General features: G+C 39.2%; 1 protein-coding gene and 1 pseudogene across 1 annotated transcript in view; one reads left to right on the top strand and one right to left on the bottom strand.

Annotated features, from left to right (window-relative positions):
- PLAC1 (placenta enriched 1) overlaps positions 1 to 23,094 on the top strand; it is a 231,529-nt gene that overhangs the window by 193,530 nt on the left and 14,905 nt on the right. The gene's annotated exons all lie outside the window — the stretch shown is intronic.
- On the bottom strand, positions 5,132 to 12,995 carry LOC143671098 (ubiquitin-conjugating enzyme E2 D3 pseudogene; annotated as a pseudogene).

Consider the following 23,094-nt stretch of genomic DNA (forward strand, 5'->3'; position numbering starts at 1 on the left):
TAGGGAGCCTCTGGTACCAGACATGTTTGCTGCTACAAATATATGTGTGTGTGTGTGTGTGTGTGTGTACTTTCTGTTCTAACTGTTGCTAACTCGGGCAGTAATTTTTGGGAAAAAGACCTTTCTTCGTGTGGATGTCAGCTTTTGTCTGTCATGCTTTTTCTTTTCCAGCTGCCTTCACCAGTGAATACAAAGACACATTTCAAAGAGACTGACAAATTATCCCCAGCTGCCAGGACGAGGCTAGCTTTCTCTGTGTGTTGTGTCCCCCTTCTCTGATAACCAACAGGTTAACTGTCTAAAGAGAAGCGACAAAAACAGAAATTGCCTCTTTGCCCACATGGATTGTTTTGTTTTGTTTTTTAAGATGTGGATTTGTAATATCTCTCCATTCCTACCCCCAATTTATACCAGGAAATACAGCATAAATGATCACAACTCTCTATTGTTTGTAAGTTTCATATTAAGTCATTTCTCTTTAATAAGTGCTTGAAAGATCTAAATTATTTTTTAAATTGGCTAGCGCAGTGTCTTCCTTCAAAGAATAGCCATTTAAAGGCTAAATAGCAGTCCCATTCATAGAGATTGATGTGTTATATTTCACTTGCATTTTTAACCCTGTCTGTATGTGTGATATCTACCAGGCACTTAAAGTGCATAGCAGAGTGGAGTCTAATGCCTAACAATGCCCGACACGTGGTAGGTGCTCAGTAAATGTCCTTTGAATTGAAATGAGCCAAAAGAGTATCATGTATTCATAATGGTAAAATATTCTGTGTTAATGTAGTGAGTCCGGCATTCTCAAACATCACTAATGGGAATGCAAAGTGGTACAACTTTCCTGCAGGGCAATTTGGCAAGAGGTGCCCAAGCCTTAGCAATATTCCTTTCCTTTCACCCAGTCATTTTCTTTCTAGGGATTGATGTTAAGAAAACAATACAGGTGCACAAAAAGATGTATATGTATATATATACTACAAGATACATTGTAATATCATTAAAAATACAGAAAATGTTAAAGCAACAGAGAAGCTGTTTATGCTATGAAATGCTATGCAGTTACATTTATACTAGGAAATGTTCTGTGGTCATTTATAATCACGTTGAGAATAATACTAACGAGATGGGAAAATACAACGTAAATTAAGTGAGGAAAGGGAGAATACACAAATGAATATACAGAATGATCCCAAATGTGCATGCATGTGTGTGTGTGTGTGTGTGTGTGTGTGTGTAGAAGAAGACTAGAAGGAAATATATAGAAATACTGACGGTGGTTATGTCTAGGTTGTGTAATTGTGGATGATTTCCATTTTCTTATTTCTGTAATTTCCAAATTACCTACAAGGAGCATGTATAACTTCAAAATCTGACAAATATATATATTTTTGATATTGAAGATATAAGTACTATTTCTGATGGACGGACTTTGCAGTCTTAAAATCCTAATAACAACGCGTGGAACTGTTTTGCATGCAAAGGCAACTTTTTAGATGCCACGTGGAAAGTCCTGGAAGTTGTCTAGCTTTCAGAAAGACAAGATGAAGCCCAGAAGTCTTTGGGGGTTTTAACTACCATGAGCCCCGGTTTGAGATTGAAAAGCAAATGTGTTCAACCTTTTCTCCAGGCCTCGTGGCTTTTCTTCCATCCCTCTCCCCAGCCCCACCCTTTTTTTAAACTGTCCAGATCAGTGGAACAAATGTTGAGCAAACTGGAAATAAATAAAGTCCAATGACTTTAAGATACCACAAAGTCCTCCCTTCCTGTGTTCTAATGGCTACCTGCCCGTTGTCCTCCCCAGAGTGGAGGGCTGCAATCAGCCAAAATTGAGGCTTTTCCGATTCAAGCATGAAAACTGCAAATGTTTGAAAGAGAGAAAACCTTAGGAAGTCTGCAAAGATTGAGACACACCATGTACAATTCGCCCCCCCACACACACAACATTCCTAGCTTTACGTAACATAAACTGGTAGAATCTGTTGATGGGGGTGGGGGGAGCTACTAAGTAAAAAACCGACTGTAGAAGGCAGATAGAGCAAGGATTGCTCATATTTCAGAGAAACCACTGAATCCTAGAATCTTACTGCTGGCAGGAAAAATCTTCCAGCAAGTATATCTCTCCTGCCAAATAAGAGATATTGTGCTGGGTGCTGACCCAAATGTTATCTCATTTCAAATACTATAGCAATGAGCGCCGTTTTATACGTGAGGGAAACCAAGGTCCAGGGAAGGGCTGTGAATTTCTTTAGATTACATAGCTTGTTGCAAAGTTGGGGCTAGGTCCTGTGTCTTCTGGGAAATCTCAAGTGAAAAGATGTTTTGTTTTGTTTTTTAATTAATATAATGCTCCCTTCAGCTCCAGATGTTTTTAAAAACTATGTAATATACTTGGATTTTAAGCTTTTTATTTTGAAATAATTTCATGCTTACAGGACAATTACAAAAATAATGCAAAACCTATACAGAAAACTCCAATACCTACCCCACAGGCACCCAGGACTGCCCAATTTTAACATTTTGCAACATCTATCGTGTAATTCAGTCTGTCTATCTACCGATCTGTTTATCTATTTTCTAAACGCTTGAGAGTAGGTTGCATATATCATGCTACGTGAACATGGAATACTTCAACTGTTTATTTCCTAAGAACAAGGATATTCACTTATATAGCCACCTTAAGCAGAGTTGCCAAGTTTGAGAAATTTAGCACTGATACAAAGTTTACAGTCTTCATTCCAATTTTTCTAACTATCTCAATAATGTCCTTTTGGGCATTTTCTTCTCCATTATTAGATCCAGTCCAGGATAACATATGGCATTTGTCATTGTCCCTTTAACCTTTCTCTTTTTTTAAATTATGGATTATACATATAACATAAAATATCCCATCTTCAACTACTCCCAAGCATATTACAACCCAGTGCGATTAACCACATTTACCATGTTGTGCTGTCTTTACCATCACCCATTACTAGAATCTTCCCAACACCCTAAATAGCAACCCTACCCCTATTATGCATGAGTGCCCCATTTCCCCTCCCCTCTGCCTCTGACAACCTGTACTCAACTTCCTGTCTATACGAATTGGCATATTGTAGTTATTTCATACAATGGAATCATATAACATCTGTCCCTTTGTGTCTGGCTTATTTCACTCAACATAATGTTTTCAAGGTCCACCCACGCAGTAGCATGTACCAGAACTTCATTCATGTTTAAGGCTGAATAATATTCCATTGTATGTATATATCACATTTTGTTTATCTTTTCATTTATTGATGGACCTTTGGGTCGCTTCCACCTTTTGACAACCCTGAATAATGCCACTAGGAGTATTAGTGTCCATACATCTGTCTGAGTCCCTGCTTTCATGTATATGTAGAAGGGGGATTGCCAAGACATAAGGTTAGTTCTATGTTTAACTTTTTTGAGGAAACACCCAACTGTTTTACACAGCAGCTGCACCATTTTACATTCCCACCAACAGTGTATGAGGTTGTTCATAATTCTCCACATCCTTGCCAGCGCTTATTTTCCTTTTTTAAATAATAGTCCTTCTAGTGGGTGTGAAGTGATAGCTCATTGTGGTTTGTATTGGCATTTCCTTAATGTCTAATGATCTTGAATATCTTTTCATGTGTTCACTGGCCATTTGTATAGCTTCTTTGGAGAAATGTCTATTCAAGTTCTTTGACCATTGTTTAATTGCACTGTTTGTATTTTTGTTGCTGAGTTGGAGGAGTTTTTATATATTCTGGAGATAAATGGTTTTGAAATATTTTCTCCCACTCCTTTAGAAGCATTTTCACTTTCTTGATAATGTCCTTTGATATACCAAAGTTTTCAATTCTCATAAAGTCCAATTAACCTATTTTTTCTTTTGTTGTTCACGCTTTTGGTGCAAAGTCTAAGAATCCATTGCCTAATACAAAGTCCTGAAGATATTTACCTATGTTTTCTTCTAGCAACTGCATAGTCCTACATCTTATATTTGTGTCATTCATCTATTTTGAGTTATTTTTGTATATAGTGTGAGGTAGGGGGCCACTTTCAATTTTTGCAGGTGGCTATCCAGTTTTCCCAGCAGTATTTGTTAAACAGACTATTCATTCCCCCCATTGAGTAGACTTAGCACCCTCGTCAAAAACCAATTGACCATAGATCTCTGGGTTTATTTCTGGACTCACAATTCTGTCCCATTGGACTCTATGTCTGTCCCTGTGCCAGTAACATGCTGGGTTTTGTTTTTATTTGGTTTATGCAACTTTACTGAAGACAAATAAATCAATTACTAGCAGAATTATTAGTTGATCACTCATCCATTGATAACTTGCAACATTTATTCAGTGCAATATTATACTAAACAGCGTATTGGAATATAGATTAACTAATAGCTCCAAGCTTCTTAAAATTTTAAATAAAAATTACAAAATGTTTGCGATCCTATTTGGGAAATTTAAGGGTGTTTGACTTCCAATTTCCATTCTCTGTAAAACAAGACTAGGTCATTCCTTTATTGGTAGGCATAAATATATCATATTTCCTGTTCTGATAATGCATAAATTCAATATCAGTTCTCCAGCCACATCAGTTATGAGCATAAAATATATCATGCAACCTCAAATCTGTAACAGCATAAAGCTTAAACAAGAATGGATGCTGCTATACGGTAATCCTGCTTCCTTTGATGTGACAACTGAACATCCATTTGCCTCCCCCTCAGATGACTTCTTCAGCATGTTAAAGCAGTTGGGAATGGTTTTAATCTCATAATCAAGTCAGAGTGAAGACATTGGCCACGTAATGCGCATGCTCCATATTTTACAAAATTCTGAATCTCGAGCAACTGTTCTCATGTAATTACTTTACAGTTTCTAAGCACAGTTATTGTCCAAAGACAGAAGAACTTAAATTTTCCTGGATGAACATGTGAATGAATGGAGGGGGGGTAAACAAAGAATAAAATTTAAAAAGGTAAGTATGGTGTGTGAATACATCTCAAAAAATTATATTAATAAAAAGTGAGGTCTAATAAGGTTGCTTCTCTTCAGAAAAGAAAAATTTTTTAAAGGAACAGTCATTTAAACTTTATTGCAGCTATAATGCAGGTTTTTCTGACTTTAAGGTAGCATCACATGGCATACTTCTGAGTCCATTCCTGAGATAATCTGTTGTACTTATTTCTGTCTGTTTTATAGCTATGAGCAGTCTCACTGCGGGGGGGGGGGGGGGCGGTCATCTGGGTTCAGATCACATAGCAGTGAACAAATGAATAAAAGAACTTTATAAATAGTTAAAGTAGGAGACCGCTGTGATCTTAGAATACTGAGACAAATGCTGCCATGACTGTTACTATTTGGATGATAACTTCTTGTTGCAAATGCAACCTTAGGTGGTTTGAAGGGATAATCTACAGGAAAGTGAATTGTCAAAAAGAGTACACCGCCTTGGCGTGGGCTGTCATTAGGGCTCATAACTGTGGCTTGTATATCACCCCCAACTGCACCTGCAGAGCGTTGTGCTGGGGGGCGGGGGGGGGGGGTGATCACCGGCCACATCCACTAAGTTCCTTATTAATCCCATTTCAGCACCATTAATCTGTGCTTTTCATCTGGCTCCGCTTTATCTCGGTGTGCGCTCAAAGGCCCCGTCTAAACTCTTGATTATCAGGGCGGTGGGGAAGGAGGGCATCCGCGTGTCACACGGGTTCTGCCAGACACAGGCGCCGAGGGGCGGGGCCTCCCTCAAGCTGCGGCCTCGGCCTTATCCCGCGCGGCAACTGGTCTCTCCCCTGCCCTACCCACGCTGGGGTTTTTTCTTTTGTTTTTAACCTTTTTATTGTATAGTATAACATATATACAAAGCAAAGAAAGAAAACAGCAATCGTTTTCAAAGCACTCTTCAACAAGTAGTTCCAGGACAGATCCCAGAGTTTGTCATGGGCTACCATACCCCATGCTGTTTTGATCATTGTATTTCTGCAGTAGGTTTTGAAATTGTGAAGTATGTGTCTTCCAACTTTGATGTCCTTTTTCAGAATGGTGTTGGCTCTTCAGGATCCTTTGCCATCCTATAGGAATTTGATGATATTTTTTTTCCTTTTCAGTGAAGAGGGTTGTTAGAAGGCTGATTGGGATTACATTCGGTATGTAAAGAGATTTAGATAGCATTGACATCTTAATGACGTTAAGATTCCCAATTCACAAACCCAGAATTTCTTTCCATTTATTTAAGTCTTTTTTCATTTCTTTCAGTAATAATTTGTAGTTTTCACGTACAACTCATTTAACCCTTAGATAAACATATTCTTAGATATTTTATTCTTTTATTTGCTATTGTAAATATTTTCTTGATTACATTCTTGGGTTTTTAAATTGCTGGTGTATAGAAACACCACTGAATTATCTTTAACTTTAGATTTTAAAATATATTCAAATATGTAGGACATATCATATAAACCCCATACAGACAACTCTAACATATCCCCACATCCCAGATGTCCATACCACCAATTTTTACTCTTTGCTGTCTTTGCCATACCATTCTATCAATCAATCTACCTATTTATCAATATATCCATTTTCTGAACACTTGAATGTAGGTTGTATACATCAAGCTTCTTGAGCACTTAATACTGCCTTGCACAATTCTTAAGAACAAGGATGTTCATTTCTGTTTCCATTTTAAGTAACGATTTCAAGTTCAAGAAATTTCACATTAATATACCTTATGGTTTATATTTCATTTTTTCATAATTCTCAATAATGTTCATTTGAGCTTTTTCTCCTCCATTACTAGATCATATCTATGATCATTCATTATATTTAACTGCTATGGTCTCTTTAGTAGCTCTTTCTCTTCTTTTTAATTGTGGAAACATATGTACATCCTAAACTTTCCCATGTCAGCCACTCCCAAGCATACCATTCAGTGCGATTAATCCAATTCACAATGTTGCAACATCCTTACCACCTTCCATCACGAAATTTTTCCCATCCCCAATCAGAAACCCTGCATGTGTTTTGCATTCACTCCCATTCCACTTTACCCTCCTGCTGGTAACCTAAACTCTACTTTCCATCCTCTATGAGCTTGCACACTCTCCAATATTTTCTTTGTAGTTACCATGGAGTTTAAAGTTAACATCCTAAATCTATGACAACCTCGTTTGTTTTGATACCAACTTAATGTCAATAGTATATACAGACTATGTCCTATACCGTTCTGCCCCCCCACAATTATGTAAATCATGTCACAAACTGTATGTTTATACACTGTGAGTCCAAAACCACTGATTTATCACTTTGATTTCTGCATCTGCCTTTCAAATCATGTAGGAAGCAAAAATGGAGTTATGAACCAACAATACAGTAGTACTGGCATTTATATTTACCTATGTCTTCACCATTACTGGAGACCTTAGTTTTTCATGCCACTTCAAAATATTCTCTGTTCACTTTCTATTCATGTGATGCATTACATTGATTGACTTGCTTGTGTTGAATCACCCCTGCATCACTATTCTCTATAATCCTCTCTTTTCATCCCGTAGAATTCTCTTTAGCATCTCCTGTAGGGTTAGTCTTGTGGTGATGAACTCCCTCAACTTTTGTTTCTCTGGAAATGTCTTAATCTCTCCCTCATTTTGAAAGACAGTTCTGCCAGATACCGAATTCCTGGTTGGCAATTTTTTGCTTTCAGCACTTTAAATATGCCTTCTTGCCTCCCTGACTTTTGATGAGAAATATGCGCTTAATCTTATTGAGGCGCCCTTCAAGTAACATGTTCTTTCTCTCTTGTGGCTTTCAGAATTCTCTTTTTATCTTTAGCATTCAACAGTTTGATGATAATATGTCACAGTTTGGGTCTATTTGGGTTTATACTGTTTGAAGTTTGTTGAACATTTTGGCTGTGTATGTTTGTGTCTTTCATTAAATTTGGCACTATTTCTTTGAATACACTCTCTGCTCCTTTCTCTCTCTTCTTCTTCTGTGACTTCCACAGTGCATATGTTGGTATGCTTGATGTTGTCCCTCAGACGCTGTTCACTTTTCTTCATTATTTCTTCTTTCTGCTCCTCAGATTGGACAATTTCAATGGTCTTGTCTTCAAGTTCACTGATTATTTCCTCTGTCAGCTCCAATCTGCTCTTGAATTTTTCTAGGAAATTTGTGATTTGTTTCTGCGGTCTTCAGCTCTGTTTGATTCCTTTTCTTAATTTCCATCTCTCTACCAATATTCTCTTTGTGTTTGTCTATTATTTTACTGATTACCTTTAGTTCTTTGTCCATGTACTCTTAGATCTTTAAGCATATTTAGGACCATTTTTTAAACGTCTTTGTCTAGTATGTCCCAGGTCTGATCTTCCTCATTGCTGATTTCTATTTTAATATTTTAGTGTGTTATCACTGGAATTCAGATTCTGAGGCATTGATTCTTTTTTTTTTTTTTTTTTTTTTTAGAGAGAGGGAGGAAAGGAAGGAAAGACAGAGAAGGAAGGAAGGGAGGAAGAAAGGGAAACATTTTTAAACATTTTCTTGTTTTATTATATTTTGTTTGTTTGTTTGTTTTTTACATGGGCTGGGGCCGGGAATCGAACCGGGGTCCTCCGGCACGGCAGGCAAGCACTCTTGCCCGCTGAGCCACCGCGGCCCGCCCGGCATTGATTCTTTAAGCTGTATCCAGTTAGTGTTATGACAGAGCTTTTCTTGAATGTCAGGAGCAAGCAAAAAAGAGAAGGACACAAAGTAAAAAACTTTCCTAGTCTTTGCAGACTTACCTGAGTGAATGCTCTCTTACAGAGCTTATCCATGAAATGAATTTAAAGAATAGCTCTAGGACAAAATATAGAAGCCTCCCTGCTCCTTTTCTCATATGCCTCATGTCTTGGGAATGCACGTGTGGGTCCTAGGAATTCCCCCATTTACAAAGGAACAAATGTCCCCTCTTCCCATGTGACCATGGTATAGGTCACTGCACTGTATATTCTACAGCCTGCAATCCCTTACTCCAGGCAATCATAACTTAACTGCTGTTCCATAGCATTCTATAGGACAGAGATGTATGAGCTACCTTTTATATGCAGGGCAACTTTTCAGATGATGAGCTTGTGGCAAGTATCCTGGTTCATTCTCTCAGACAGCCACCAGAAAGATTGGGCCAGACATACATGTTAATAGTATGTACGCAAGAGTTACTTTGTTCCCTCCAGAACCAGAACCAGGGACCCTCACTGGAAATGCAGGCTAGCTCCACACTGAGCTGGTGAGAGGATGGGATAGGGCTGAGCCAGTGTACCACATGATCCTACCACTTTTAAGTTGCCTTTTCCTTGATTCTGAACTTGCCCTATAACGTCAATCCTTTAACTGTTTTTTGTAGCTTTTAGAAAAATGTTTCTGCCAGTTTTTGCTGGTTGTTCAAAGCTTCTGTCTGGGGATGGAGTTCTGAAATTTTTCACTCTGCCATCTTGATCAGGGTGGGGAAATATCACTGGTTTTTTTTTTTTTTTTTTTTTGCATGGGCAGACACTGGGAATCGAACCCTGGTCTCCAGCATGGCAGGAGAGAACTCTGCTTGCTGCGCGACCGTGTCCTGCCCAATATCACTTATTTTTGCATGTTGATCTTGTTCACCCCTCTGCCAAATTCATTTATTAGCTCTAGTGGCTTTCCTGTGGATTCTATGGAAGTTTCTATACATAGGATCATGTCATCTGTGAATAGGTATAACTTTTCTTCTTCCTCCCCAATTTGTATGCTTTTTATTTCTTTTCCTCCCTATTTGCTCTGGCTAGCACTTCCAGGACCATGTTGAATAGCAGCAATGAAAGCAGGCATCCTTGTCCTGTTCCTGAATTTAGGGGGAAAGCTTTCACTCTTTCCCAGTGGAATATAATGTTAGCTTTGGGTTTTCATATATGTTGTTTATCATATTGAGGAATGTCCTTGCTATTCCTAGTTTTCTATGTGTTTTTACCAGAAAGGGTGCTGGAGTTTATCAAATGCCTTTTCTACATCAATTGAGATGATCAGATGATCTTGTGGGGGTGTTTATCTTCTTTCTATTAATGTGATGCACTACATTGATTGACTTGTTTGTGAGTCACCCCTGTGTCACTGGGATTAACCCCTCTTGGACATGGTGTATAATTTTTAATATTCTGTTGGATATGGTTGTCTAGTATTTTGTAGAAGACTTTTGCATCTATATTCATAAAGGATTTGGGTCTGTAATGTTCTGTTCTTGTGATTTATTTATCTGGCTTTGGTATTTCAGTAATGCTGGCCTCATAGAATTAGTTCAAAGTATTCTCCCCTCTTCAATTTTTTGGAAATGTTTGAGAAAGATTAGTTCCAATTCTTCTTTGGATGTCTGGTAAAATTAATCAATAAAGCCATTTGATCTTAGTTTTTACTTTGTTGATAGATTTTCTATTAGTGATTCAATGTCTTTACTTGTTATTTGAGATTTTCTATTTTTTCTTAAGCCAGTTTAGGTAGTTTGTGTGTTTCTAAGAATTTATGCATTTCATTGAGGCTATCTAATTTGTTAATGCACAATTGTTCTTAGTATCCTCACAGTACACACTTTCATTCCTAATTTTAGATGTTTGTATTTTCTCCTTTTTTCTTTGTCAGTCACATGAAAGTATTATCAATTTTATCGATATTTTTGAAGAACCAACTTTTTTTTATTCTCTCTATTGTTTTGGTATTCTCTGTTTCATTGATCCCTGCTCAAATTCTTATTATTTCCCTCTTTCTGCTCACTTTTGGTTTAGTTTGGTCTTCTTTTCCTCGGTCCTCAAAGTGTGATATTTGATTACTGATTGGAGGCCTTGCCCCAATTAAAATGGCAGAATGAGATGTTTCATCGTTCTCTTCCCCTACAGAAGCTTTGAACAGCCAGCAAGAACTGGGAGAAATATGTGTTGCAAAACATGTATCACTGGACTGCAGTAACAGAGCAAATGTTCAGTCGAGATAAAGGCTACTTAAAAGCAGTATAATTGAGGGTGCACAGGTGGTTCAGTGATAGAATGCTCACCTTCCATGTGGAGACCTGGGCTCCATTCCCAGACCATGCACCCCCCCCCCAGAAAAAAAGAAGAGCAGTAGGATCTTGCACTGGCCTGCGTGGCCCCTCCACAACCCCTCACTGTCTAAGCACAGAGCCAGCCCATGCACCCAGTATAGATCCCTGGTGCTGCTTCCTGCTCATGCACACACTAGGAGCATGTATGTCTGCCCAATCTAACTGTTGGTGGACTGAGGGATTTTCTGACCCAGAAATTTCTTTGTGTGAGAAAGGCAGCTGACCAAGCTCTCCTAAAGAATGCTGCAGGAAAACAGTTATCGGGCTGCCTGAGGCAAAGGATTGCTGGCTGTAGGACATACAGTGCACTGTCACGGGGACTGTGAAGAAAGGCTTTCTTAGGTAAAAGGGGATATTTGCATGGGTGTAAACTTGGGAAATTCCTAAGGCCACATATGCATGCTCGAGACAAGAGGAATATGCAGAAAAGAACAGGAAGGCTCCTCTGCTTTGACCTGGAGCTATGCTCCAAACTCATTGCATGGATAAGCTCTGAAGAAGAGCACTTTCATAGGTCAATCTGCAAAGACTGGGAGAGGTGTTTTCTTTTTTCCATTTTTCTTTTTAAATTTGTATTAGCTCCTGGCATTCAAAAAAAGCTGTCATAACTCTAGCTGGATATAAGCGTGAAGAACAAGTGCCTTAGAGTTAAAGTTCCAGTGATAATGCACTAAAATATCAAAATGTCCAGATTTCGACAAAAGATTTTAAAACATACAAAGAAACAAGAAGCAAGAGCCCAGGCAAAGGAAAAAATTAAGGCATTAGAAACCATCAGTGAAGAGGATCAGACCTGTTAAATACCAGACGAAATTTTTTTAAATATTCTTAAAGTGCTAAAAGAATACATGGACAAAGAACTAAAAGAAATCAGGAAAATGACAGGTGGACACAAAGAGAATATCAGTTGAGAGATGGAGATTATGAAAAGGAACCAAATAGAGCTGAAGACTACATATTACAGAATTTTACATTCCAGAGAGGAATTCAACAGCAGATTGGAGATAGAAGAAGAAATAATTAAATGAACTTGAAGATAAGGCAATTAAATCTGAGAAGCAAGATGAAGAAAGAATAAAGAAAAGTAAACAGAGTCTTAGGTACTTGTGGGACACCATCAAGTGTATAATACATACTTTATTGGAGTCCCAAAAGGAGAGGAAAGGCATAAAGGGAGAGAGAATATTCAAAGAAATAATGGCTGAAAAAATCCCAAATTTAAATATACACATTCAAGATGCTGAACAAACACTGAATGGATAGACCCACACTGCACCATGTTATAATCACATTGTCCAACGCCAAAGATAAAGACGGAATTCTGAAAGCTGCCACAGAGAAGCAATTTGTCATGCACAAAGGAGTCTCAGTAAGAGTAAATGCAAATTTCTCATCTGAAACCACAGTGGCAAGAAGGTAATGGGATAAAATATTTAACGTACTAAAAGCAAAAAAAAAATGCCAACCCAAAATTCTGTATCAGGGAACATCAGCTAGTTCCATCCCGCTATTCCATATTATTGACAGCCCTTTCCAACATAAGAAAGTTAGAATGGGCATAGCCCAAATACCCCTAAAGATTGGAAGAAAGATCAAAGGAGAAGGTGGAGTTATAACAGAGAAAATAGGATTTGACAAATGTGTATGACTGCTGAATCACTATATTGGTATTTCTTCTAGACTTCAATGTCTTGGAGCAGCTAGAAGGAAAAACCTAAAATTGTGGAACTGTAACTTATACCATACTCTGAAATCTGTTCTGTAACTACTTGTTGTGGTGTGCTTTGGAATTTATTTCTTTTTTGTATATATGTTATTTTTTACAATTAAAAAAAAGAATCCTAAATCAGGCAAAACTCTTTTCCAAAAATGAGGGAGCGATTAAGACATTCCCAGTTAAACAAAAGCTGAAGGATGTTGTCACCATTAGATCAGACCTACAAAAAATGTTAAAGGGAGTTCTGCATGTTGAAAGGAAAGGACAATAAGCAATTAACTGAATCCACATGAAGAAATAAAGTTCTCCAGTAAAGACAGTGGCATGAGTAAATATAAATACCAGTACTATTGTATTTTTTATTTGTAACTCCACTTTTTATTTCCCAAATGACCTAAAGGCAACTGCATAAAATGTAATGATAAATCAGTGGTTTGCGATTCATAATGTATAAATATGTAATTTGTGACAAGAACTACATAAAGGTGGGTAGATGGAGGAGTATGAGTCATAATTTGTGTATGTTATTGAAGTATTAAGTTGGTAGCAAAGCAAATGAGATTGTTGTCGTCAGGATGTTAAATTTAAGCCCTGTGGTAACCACAAAGAAAACATCAAAGAATATGCAAATTCATAGAGACATAGAGTACAAGTTTCCATGGGTGGGGGCCAGGGACAGTGGGGAGTTAATGCAGAATAAGTTTAGGGTTCCTATTTTGGGTGAAGGGGAAGTTATAGTAATGGATGGTGGTGAGGGTACTGCAAGATTGTGAATGTTGATTAACCCTACTGAATTGTAGGCTAGAGAGGAGTTGGGATGAGAAGATTTACATTGTATATGTTTCCACAATTTAAAAAAAAAAGAAAGAGGAATAAAGAGATAATGACAATTAGATGCACTATATGATACTGGATGGTATCTATGAATGGAGGAGAAAAGGCTGCAAAGGACATTTTTGCAACATAAGGAAAAAATGGAATATAGAATGTAAGCTTTATATCAATGCTAGAATTCTGAACTTGATAACTGCCCTTAAGGTGATTTCATAAGTGAATATCCTTGTTCATAGGAAATGTACATAGAATTATGTGTCTGCAATGTGCTCTCAAGTGTTCAGAATATAAACAGACAGACAGACTGATATGGCAAAAGTGGCAAAACGTTAAAAAATTGGTGGATGTCAGTGTCTGGGGGATGGAGTTCTGTTGGGGTTCTCTGTATGGGGCTTGTTCTAGTTTGATAACTGCTGGAATGCAATATACCAGAAACAGGATGGCTTTTAAAAAGGGGGAATTGATTAAATTGCTAGCTTACAGTTCTAAGGCTGTGAAAATGTCCCAATTAAAGCAAGTCTATAAAAAGGTCCAAATTAAGGCACCAACAAAAATTTACCTTCATTCAAGAAAGGCTGATGAAGTTCAGGGTTTCTCTCTCAACTGGAAAGGCACATGGTGAACATGGTGACATCTGCCAGCTTTCTCTCTGGGCTTCTTGTTTCATGAAGCTCCCCAGGGGGCATATTCCTTCTTTATCTCCAAAGGTCTCTGGCTGCCTGGGTTCTCCTGGTTCTCAAGGCTCTGCCGTGGCTCTCTTGCTCTCTCCAAAATGCTTCCTCTTTTAACGGATTCCAGTAAACTAATCTAGACCCACCTGGAATGGGTGGAGTCACATCTCCCTCTAACCAAAGTTAATACCCACAACTGGGTGAGTCACATCTCCATGAAGTTAATCCAACCTACAGTTCTGAATAGGGATTAAAAGAAACAGTTGCTCCCACAAGATTGGATCAGGATTAAAACACGGCTTTGCTATGGCACATAATCCTTTCAAACTGGCATGGGGCTATTATTTTTGAAACTGTCTTATATATTTGAAAATATTTCAAAATAAAGGTTTTTTAAAAGAGTATGCCAACTGATTTTTTACAAATCTGTCAATACAATTCAATAGAAGAAAAATAGTTATTTCCACTACAGGTTCTTGAGCAATCGGCATTCATAGGCAAGAAAAAATAAACCTCTACCTAAGTTTCACCCCTTGTACTAAAATTAACTCAAAATGGATCATGTATTTAAATGTTAAACATAAAAGTATACAAGTTTTACAGAAAAGCAAGAGAAAATCTTCTATACTTAACACCAAAAGCACAATCTATAACAGGAAAAATTGGACTTCATGAAAATTAAAAACATTTGCTCTATGAAAGATTCTATTGAAAGGATGAAAAGGCACACCAGAGTGGAAGAAGATATCTGAAAAACACAAACCTGACAAATGACTTGTTTGTAGATATATACAGAACTTTTAAAACTGACCATAAAAAAAGAACAGCAATCCAGGTAGAAAAGGGAGAAAGGACATGGAGATGCATTTCACGAAAAAAATCATCAGGTGGTAAAACCATGAAAAGATATTTAACATCATTAGCCATTAGGGAAATACAAATGAAGACCATGATGAGATATTTCTACACATCTATTAGAACAGCTGAAATGAAAAATGGTGACAACACAAAATGCTAGTGAGGATGCAGAGAAACTGGCTCTCTCATACATTGCTGGTAGAAAGGTAAATGCTGCAGCCACTCTGAAAAATATTTTGGCAGTGTCTTATCAAACTAAATATGCAATTATGATACAACCCAGCACTCATACTCTTGGGCATTTATCCCAGAGAAATGAAGTCATATCCACTCAAAATCCTGTACATGAATGTTTATAGAAGTTTTATTTGTAATAGTAAAAAACTGGAAGCAAACAAAATGCCCTTCAATAGGAAAAACTGTGCCATAATAAAAATTAATGGACTAATGATATATGCAACAACTTGGATGGATTTCAAGGATATTATGCTAAGTGGCAAACTTGCTTTTGCACAAAGATCTTCTCCCCCCTCCTCCCCAATTCCCAATTGCAAGCACTCTGGATTCAATTCCCTAGGAATCAAAGGGTAAACTGGCAAAAAGAAACACCCCAGGTGATTTCAATTGTGTGGCAGTGTATGAAGAAGGGCAATCTCTAGGGCACTGTTTCATTAATATTCTCATCATCATCCCACATCTACAGACAGGACACCCACGCACACACACGATCCAAGATGGCAGGATTTTCATGCAATGTGCCACTTGCCTCTGTTGGCTCATTTTCAAAAATGAAAGATGAGACATACACTTGAGTTGTGCTCAGATGAGGGGGAGGGGGATGGCTGGTAGGGGCATAGGAGAAATAGAGCAAGGAGGAGAGGAAAATAAAGCCAAGAGAGTTGCAGGGAGAGGATTGTTCTGATCTGTGCTTCAACTTTATAGCTCTTGTCTTGGCCATTCCATTGGCATGTGCTCTCTGTCTTCCCCAGCTGCATCCCCAATTCCAAGTCAGAGAACTGATGCAGAAATATCACTTCTTTAAAGGTGACCTTGCTAGACCCCAAGACTATGTTAGATCCTTCTGTATACTCTTGCATAACACTTGAACCTATCTTTTGTGTCAGCTCTCACAATTGTAATCTCATCATTTTTGAGGTTAGCTATTTAATGTTAAATAATGGTGTGTGTGCTAATCTATTTTATCTGTCTCCTGTTTGGGACTATAAACTCCATCAATGCAGGAATACTGTCTTTTACTTTTGCCTATTCCCTTTACCATGCCTGGTCCAAAGAAAGTGCTCGGTTTATAGTTATTGAATAAATTTCCAATCACAGGCCTCAGTTAAACCAAACTTAGTTACTCAAAGCCGTATTAAGGAAAATAACGTTTGTTGTGTACTTCTTTTCTCTTATAAGATAGAAAAATCATTGACTATCCCACTTATCCCACTGAATAAGATTGAATAGATATGGAGATGTTCTGAAGAGTAAAAATGCACCGTTGAACTAGATGGGCTGATAACGATAATAAAGCAATAACTTCCTACCCTTTTGAGTCTGGGGGTTCATTGTACAGTCTTTGAGTCATGGAATACCAAGCCCCGTATGTACTGTGTGTAAAAATATGGGCACTGGCACTCACATGTCCATCACTGGGGGATTTCCTTCCACCCACCAAGGATCCCTTAAAATCATCCAGTAGAGTTCAAGGGTTGATGGAGCCATTTCCTTGGTTAGAGTAGTGTTGCCTACCCAAGCTAAATAAGGATGGATAGATATGAAAAATTATAGTTTCCATTACCTATATTTCCCCTAAGGGAAAATGTGAGCAGGAAAAGCACCAAGAATTTGAGAGGAGGCTCCAAGTTAGACTTTGACCTTAAGGCCCAGATACTGTTCCTCATCCTTCTCCAGGTCTTCCATTCCATGCCACTCACTTTAGAGCTCTCTGCACCACCAGTTAGGATGCGCAGATTCCTTCAGTTGGAGGAACTGGGGGATGGGGTGTAGACGTTAGTAAGTGCACTTAAGGTACAAGTCCAGCCTGTTCAGTCTTTGACACATAAACTTGTCTTTTCTTCTCAATCTGGCACGATTCAGCCCTAGGCCACCTAAATTCCACCCACACCCTCATCCCAGTTCCTTAAGGGAAACCAGGTCCTTGCTAGCTGAACTCCACATTCAATCCCCGGATTACAATGAAACTGCTGTCCTCACAGCCACCTGACACCAGAGCTGTTGCCCAACCCTGCTTTGTTCCCGCGCCCTGCATTGCTTGAATTAGCTTTTCTCCCTGGGCTCCCAAGGAAGTCAACTTTTTCCCAAGCTGTTCTGCTTTCTGCTGCTCTTGATTGAGTTAATCCTTCCGCCTAGTTTCACCTTGTCACTTACTTCCTCCAACGTGTGCTTTCTGTATCTTTAAGTATTCTTCAGGCTCAAACTCTACTCAGACTGTTTTCCTCACACTGCCCTCAACCCACACCTGTCCTGGGCCTCTGTCCACTACACCCTTCTTTGGTTTCCATGCTCACCATCTCTCAGGGTGATCCTTCTTTTTTAGTTAATTTTAAAAAAATATTTTTATGGATAAAACTTAACATACAAATATTCTTAAAATACAAACATTCCATACATGCTGTACAATCAATGGCTCACAATATCATCATATAGTTGTGTATTCATCACCATGATAATTTTTTGAACATTTGCATCACCCTAGAAAAAGAAATAAAAAAGAAAAAATACATCCCATACCCCTTACCCCTCCTCTCATTGACCACTTAGCATTTCCATCTACCCAATTTATTTTAACCTTTGTCACCCCCATTATTTATTTATTTATCCATATTTTTAATTCATTTGTCCATGACCTGGATAAAAGGATCATCAGACACAAGGTTTTCACAACCACAGAGCCACATTGTAAAAGCTATGTAGTTACACAGTATTCAAAAATCAAGGCTACTGGAACACAACTCTACAGTTTCGGTACTTCCCTCCAGCCATTTCAATAACCAGAAACTAAAACGGGATATCTATGTAATGCATAAGAACAACCTCCAGGATAACCTCTTGAATCTGTTTGGAATCTCTCAGCCACTGACACTTTATTTTGTCTCATTTCTCTCTTCCCCCTTTTGGTCAAGAAGTTTTTCTCAATCCCTTGATGCCAGGTCCCAGCTCATCCCGGGATTTCTTTCCCACACTGACAGAGATTGACCCCCCTGGGAGTCATGTACCATGTAAGCGGGAAGAGCAGTGATTTTACTTGCTTAATTGGCTTAGAGAGAGAGGCCGCATCTGAGCAACAAAAGAGGTTCTCTGGGGGTGACTCTTAGTCCTAATTTTAAGTAGGCTTAGCTGATCCTTTGCAGGAATAAGTTTCATAGAAGAGAACCTCAAGATCAAGGGCTCAGCCTATTGATTTGGTTGTCCCCACTGCTTATGAGAATATCAGAAATTCTCCAATTGGGGAAGTTGAATATTTCCTCTCAAGGTGATCCTTTACCCACCTGGAATTGGCAATTACCAAACAGCCATATGGTCCTGAAATCAACCTGGTCTCTGCTGAAAAGAGGGTCTAAATCCACCATACACAGAACAGGAGAGAATATTATAGACAAAATGTTCCAGATACAAATATTACCGAGTTTTAAGATGCGAGTAGCTTTCAGCAAGCTAGCTAGAGTTGGGTGGGGCTAATCAAATCACAATAACAGAAAATCTATTAAAGTGTGTGCCCAGCACTTTCCAATGTGCATATGTTTTGTATAGAAACCTTATTTAAAGTACAGGCATACCTCAGAGATATCGCAAGTTCATTTCCAGACCACTGCAATAGGTGAATATCACAATAAAGTGAGTCACACCAATTTTTTGGTTCCCCAGTGCAGTTATGTTTATCACAACATATCAAAACTTATGTTTATATTATGCTGTAATCTATTAAGTGTGCAGTAGCATTACATCTAAAAAAAATACAAACCTTAATTAAAATGTCACAGAGACACAAAGTGAACCCATGCTGTTGGGAAAATGGCGCCAGTTGTCTTGCTCAGGGCAGAGGTGCCACAAACATTTAATTTTCAAAAATCACAGTATCTATGAAGCACAATAAAAGTGAAGTGCAATTAAACAAGGTATGACCTGTACTCAGAGCAAATACGAGTGCCAGAACCTTATAAATTGGACTGTTTTTTTTTTTTAGGGTCAACCATAATTTTTAAGCAGACAAAAAACTATACCAGTCCATAAAAACAAGGAACACGTCAAGAGTTGCTTCATTCTGCGTGAAACTTGCCCTTTTTATAGTATGGAGGCTAATAAGGGAAACAAAAAGGACAAAAACATTGATTTTAATCCCATCCCTCCCCAGCCTGCCTGCCATATTGAAATCGAGGGGGTCTCATAAGTAATCTGAAGGTGTCTGGGAACCACGACAGAGGCCATCTTAAGTAGGACTTGAATGAGGTGACAGGGGAAGGAAACTCGGGAAGTTTCTCACCCTTCGCCATTTTCTGTGCTGTGCCTGGCCCCTCTCTTCATGAAATCAGACAGGAGAACTGAGGGATTTAAGGTGCTACCCCTTCCTAAAGCATCTGTGTTTTAACAAGATTCATAAAGGAAGGCTTACTGAGAGATCTTCTGGCTTCTGTGGAGAAAGAACCAGCTCTGAAGTCAGCACAGCCTGGCCTCGAGTTCTGACCAGTGTGGGCAAAGCATCTAAACTCTCTTGGGCCTCAATTACCTACCCTAGAATATAAGGATGGTCGCAGGGGCTAACTTGGAGGGTCATTGTGGAGATTAAATGAGGAAAAGCACTTAAAGCCCTAAGTTCAAAGACTGGCGTATTGTTAATACTTAATGTATAAATGTTAGTGATGAGGAAGTGGGGTCAATGATGAGGAGGAAAGAGTTGGAGAAGGAGGGAAAAAAGAGGTGCAGGGAAAGGGAAGGAGGAGAGCGAAAAAGTAGCAAGATGACCTTGGATTCCCCTTAGCAAGAGGCCACCTGGCTGCCAGCCTCTGTCTCCTTTCCCTGCCACTCTCCCATTTCAAGTCTAATGCAGGGGTTGCTGGGGGCTGGGGGCAGGTGGGAGGGCTCTCAGGCTTAACAGCTGAGACTTTGTTTCCAAACTCACACATGTGCCGTGCGATGCACCTGGGCAGAATGCTGCTTTCGTCTTTCTGCAATTACCACATTGCTTGAAGGGCAATGCTGTATGGGTTTTTCAAATGAAGCCTGTGCTTGTATTCGCTCATGATGAATTTTAAAATTTAGAAGATGATGAGCTTGTTTACTAAAGAAACATGAACACTTGGACCCATTTGTCATCTCCTCGCTCACAGTCAGGGACCCTTGCAGATGCTTTCCCTTCAAAAGCAGAGCGGGCAATGGGGTAGGAAAATGCAAGCTGTTGGCTTTCTTGGATCCCAGAATTATTTACAGAACACAGTATTTACAGTCAGGAAGGATTATTATTTTTTTTTTTTACAGAAATGGGCAAATCCTAGATACTCACTATGTATACAAACCTCTTTTCCTAGAGTTATGAAAGAACATTTTAAACTTTCAAAGAGAGCCCTGTTGGTGGTACATTCTCAATGCTAAACTCCCTCAAAACAACACATTGAGAGGTAGAAGGCAACATAGGAGTTGCCACCTTTGGGTCCCAACGTCTCCCAAATAAAGGCTGTGACTGAAAGGTAGGCAAGACCCCTTCTTTGGTCCCCTGTTTCACTCCCCCACATCTCCTACATCTGATGTCAACGCATAATAAGCTGGTAACATAGACTGAGGGATAGAATTCAAGCCAGGGTCAGGTCAACTTGAACAATTCTGGACATAAGTCCGACTTTAAATTCTACCCTCCATAGAAATAGTCCCTGTCCTGCAGCTGCTCTCCATCAGCTGCCTAACCAGCTGCTATTAGGCCAAAATTACCCCTAGCTCAGGGTCCCTTCCACGTGCTCCCTGGGGCCCAGTAGCTGACCCATTAGCTGGTTGCCCATATTGGATTTTCACCAGTTATTTTTTTTTCTTTAAATTTAACACTAAAAGGTACGAGATAACACAAAAGCTTACAGAGTCAAATTCCCTGGAGCCAGATCATGCCAGAGATGATGATGAAAATGTGGGATGAAGACTTTGAGTGTGTTGGGAAGGCCTGGCTTAATACTTCTCTTTACATTTTTTTAATCACATGACTTAAGGTGGAATCTCACAATCCTTTGCCAGTTCCTTTTTAAAAAAACATTTACCAGTTTTTATGTGTTATTTATAGAATTTGTGGATAATAGGAGATCTGTGTGAAATCAAGGCTAGGAGATCATTGGGAGCAAGAGATAGAGAATTAAGGGTTCAGGATTCCAGTAGCTGTTGCTATTATAGTAAAAGGTGGTGTCATGGGCAATTGTATATTAATTCTCTGGTAAGGTGGTTTGGAAATCAGCACATCAAATAAAATATTTAACACCCAAGAGAAACCAAATATAGATTCTATTATGTGCATCCTTGAATGGTATTTTTCTGGAAGGAAACCACATTTGAAACAAATGCCAGAACAAAAGTTGAGCTTATGAGGGGCACTGAGAAACCATGGCCTGTAATGTTTGAAAACATTCAAAGGACAGTCCTCAGTTGGGCTCAGATCCCTGGATTAGTACACACACTCGATGCCGAGGAGCATGTTTATTCAAAGCTTGTGTTTAGCCGCCTGAGTTAACAGGTATCTTCACTCATTTGCAGATCACCCACGGTAAAGCCATGTTAAAAGAGCAATGGAAGTGGACTAGTGGACCTGGTATCTGGCACCCCACTTCTTGGTCTCAGGACGAGAAGGAAATCTCAGAATGATGGATGGCATAGTATCTGGATGTCCCTTGTGGAGTTTCCTGAGACCAGTATTAGAACAAAGCTCTGTTCTCTGCCCATAACTGAGAGATTCAGGTGCTCTGAACCCAAAGTGGGGAGCCCCCTATCAACCACTAAGCTTCTGTCTGGGCATCTTGAAGGGGCTTGCAGGATATTGCACGGGACCTGTGTAAAGAGGAGAGAATTGGCCACAATCCACACCCAGCGGGAGGCTCCTGAGATAGCGAGATGTTGCTGAGGCATAGTCAGGAAAAGTCTGCCACGACTTGCATTTCTTTCTCTCCTTTCCCGGATGCCTGCCCGCCGTCTCTCTTCTTTCATTCATTTGTACATACATTCCTCAAGTATTTACCGAACACCTATTTCAGGCATAAGCCTGGGCTAGCCAGGACGGGAGGATAAAGAAGACGTTTGTTTTTTCCTCTCCCTCTCAATGGGTCTTCTCTCCTTCTCTCTCTCCCCATAATTCAGTGGTAACAGGGGTGGATGGAGGAATATCCAAAATGTGTCCCTGTAGGAGACATCTGGGCAGGAATTTCCGGCAATCCCTGAGAAGAGTGGTAGATTGATGGGACTCTATGTGGGACCAGCAAGGAGGTGGAGGGAGGTGGGGGCAGAAGGAATGTCTGCCCAAACCTATTCCATAGCTCCCATTTTATCAGGCACTTGCTCTATGCCAGGCCCTGTACATGCAGTTTCTCGACCCTCATTCAATCTTCCAATCTTATGAGGGCGTTATTATTATAACCATCTCTGCTTTATGCAAGGAAACTGAGGTTGGGAGGTGGAAATGACTTGCCCAGGGTCACACAGCTTGGAAATGACAGAGCTCCAATTCAAGCTTAGGTCTGTATATCTCCAACAGTCCAGGCATTTTAAAAAATGAGGTGTGGTTGAGATGTAAACGGGAAAACAGACTGGGTGCTTCTAAAAAGTGCTAGGAACCCTGTTTCTATACACAGTTGAGTTGAGTTTTCTATACTGAACAATAATTATTTTAATAATAACTAACACTTATTGAGCACTTACTGTATGTCAGGAATT

Source organism: Tamandua tetradactyla, chromosome X, assembly GCF_023851605.1.
Source record: "Tamandua tetradactyla isolate mTamTet1 chromosome X, mTamTet1.pri, whole genome shotgun sequence".
NCBI lineage: Eukaryota > Metazoa > Chordata > Mammalia > Pilosa > Myrmecophagidae > Tamandua > Tamandua tetradactyla.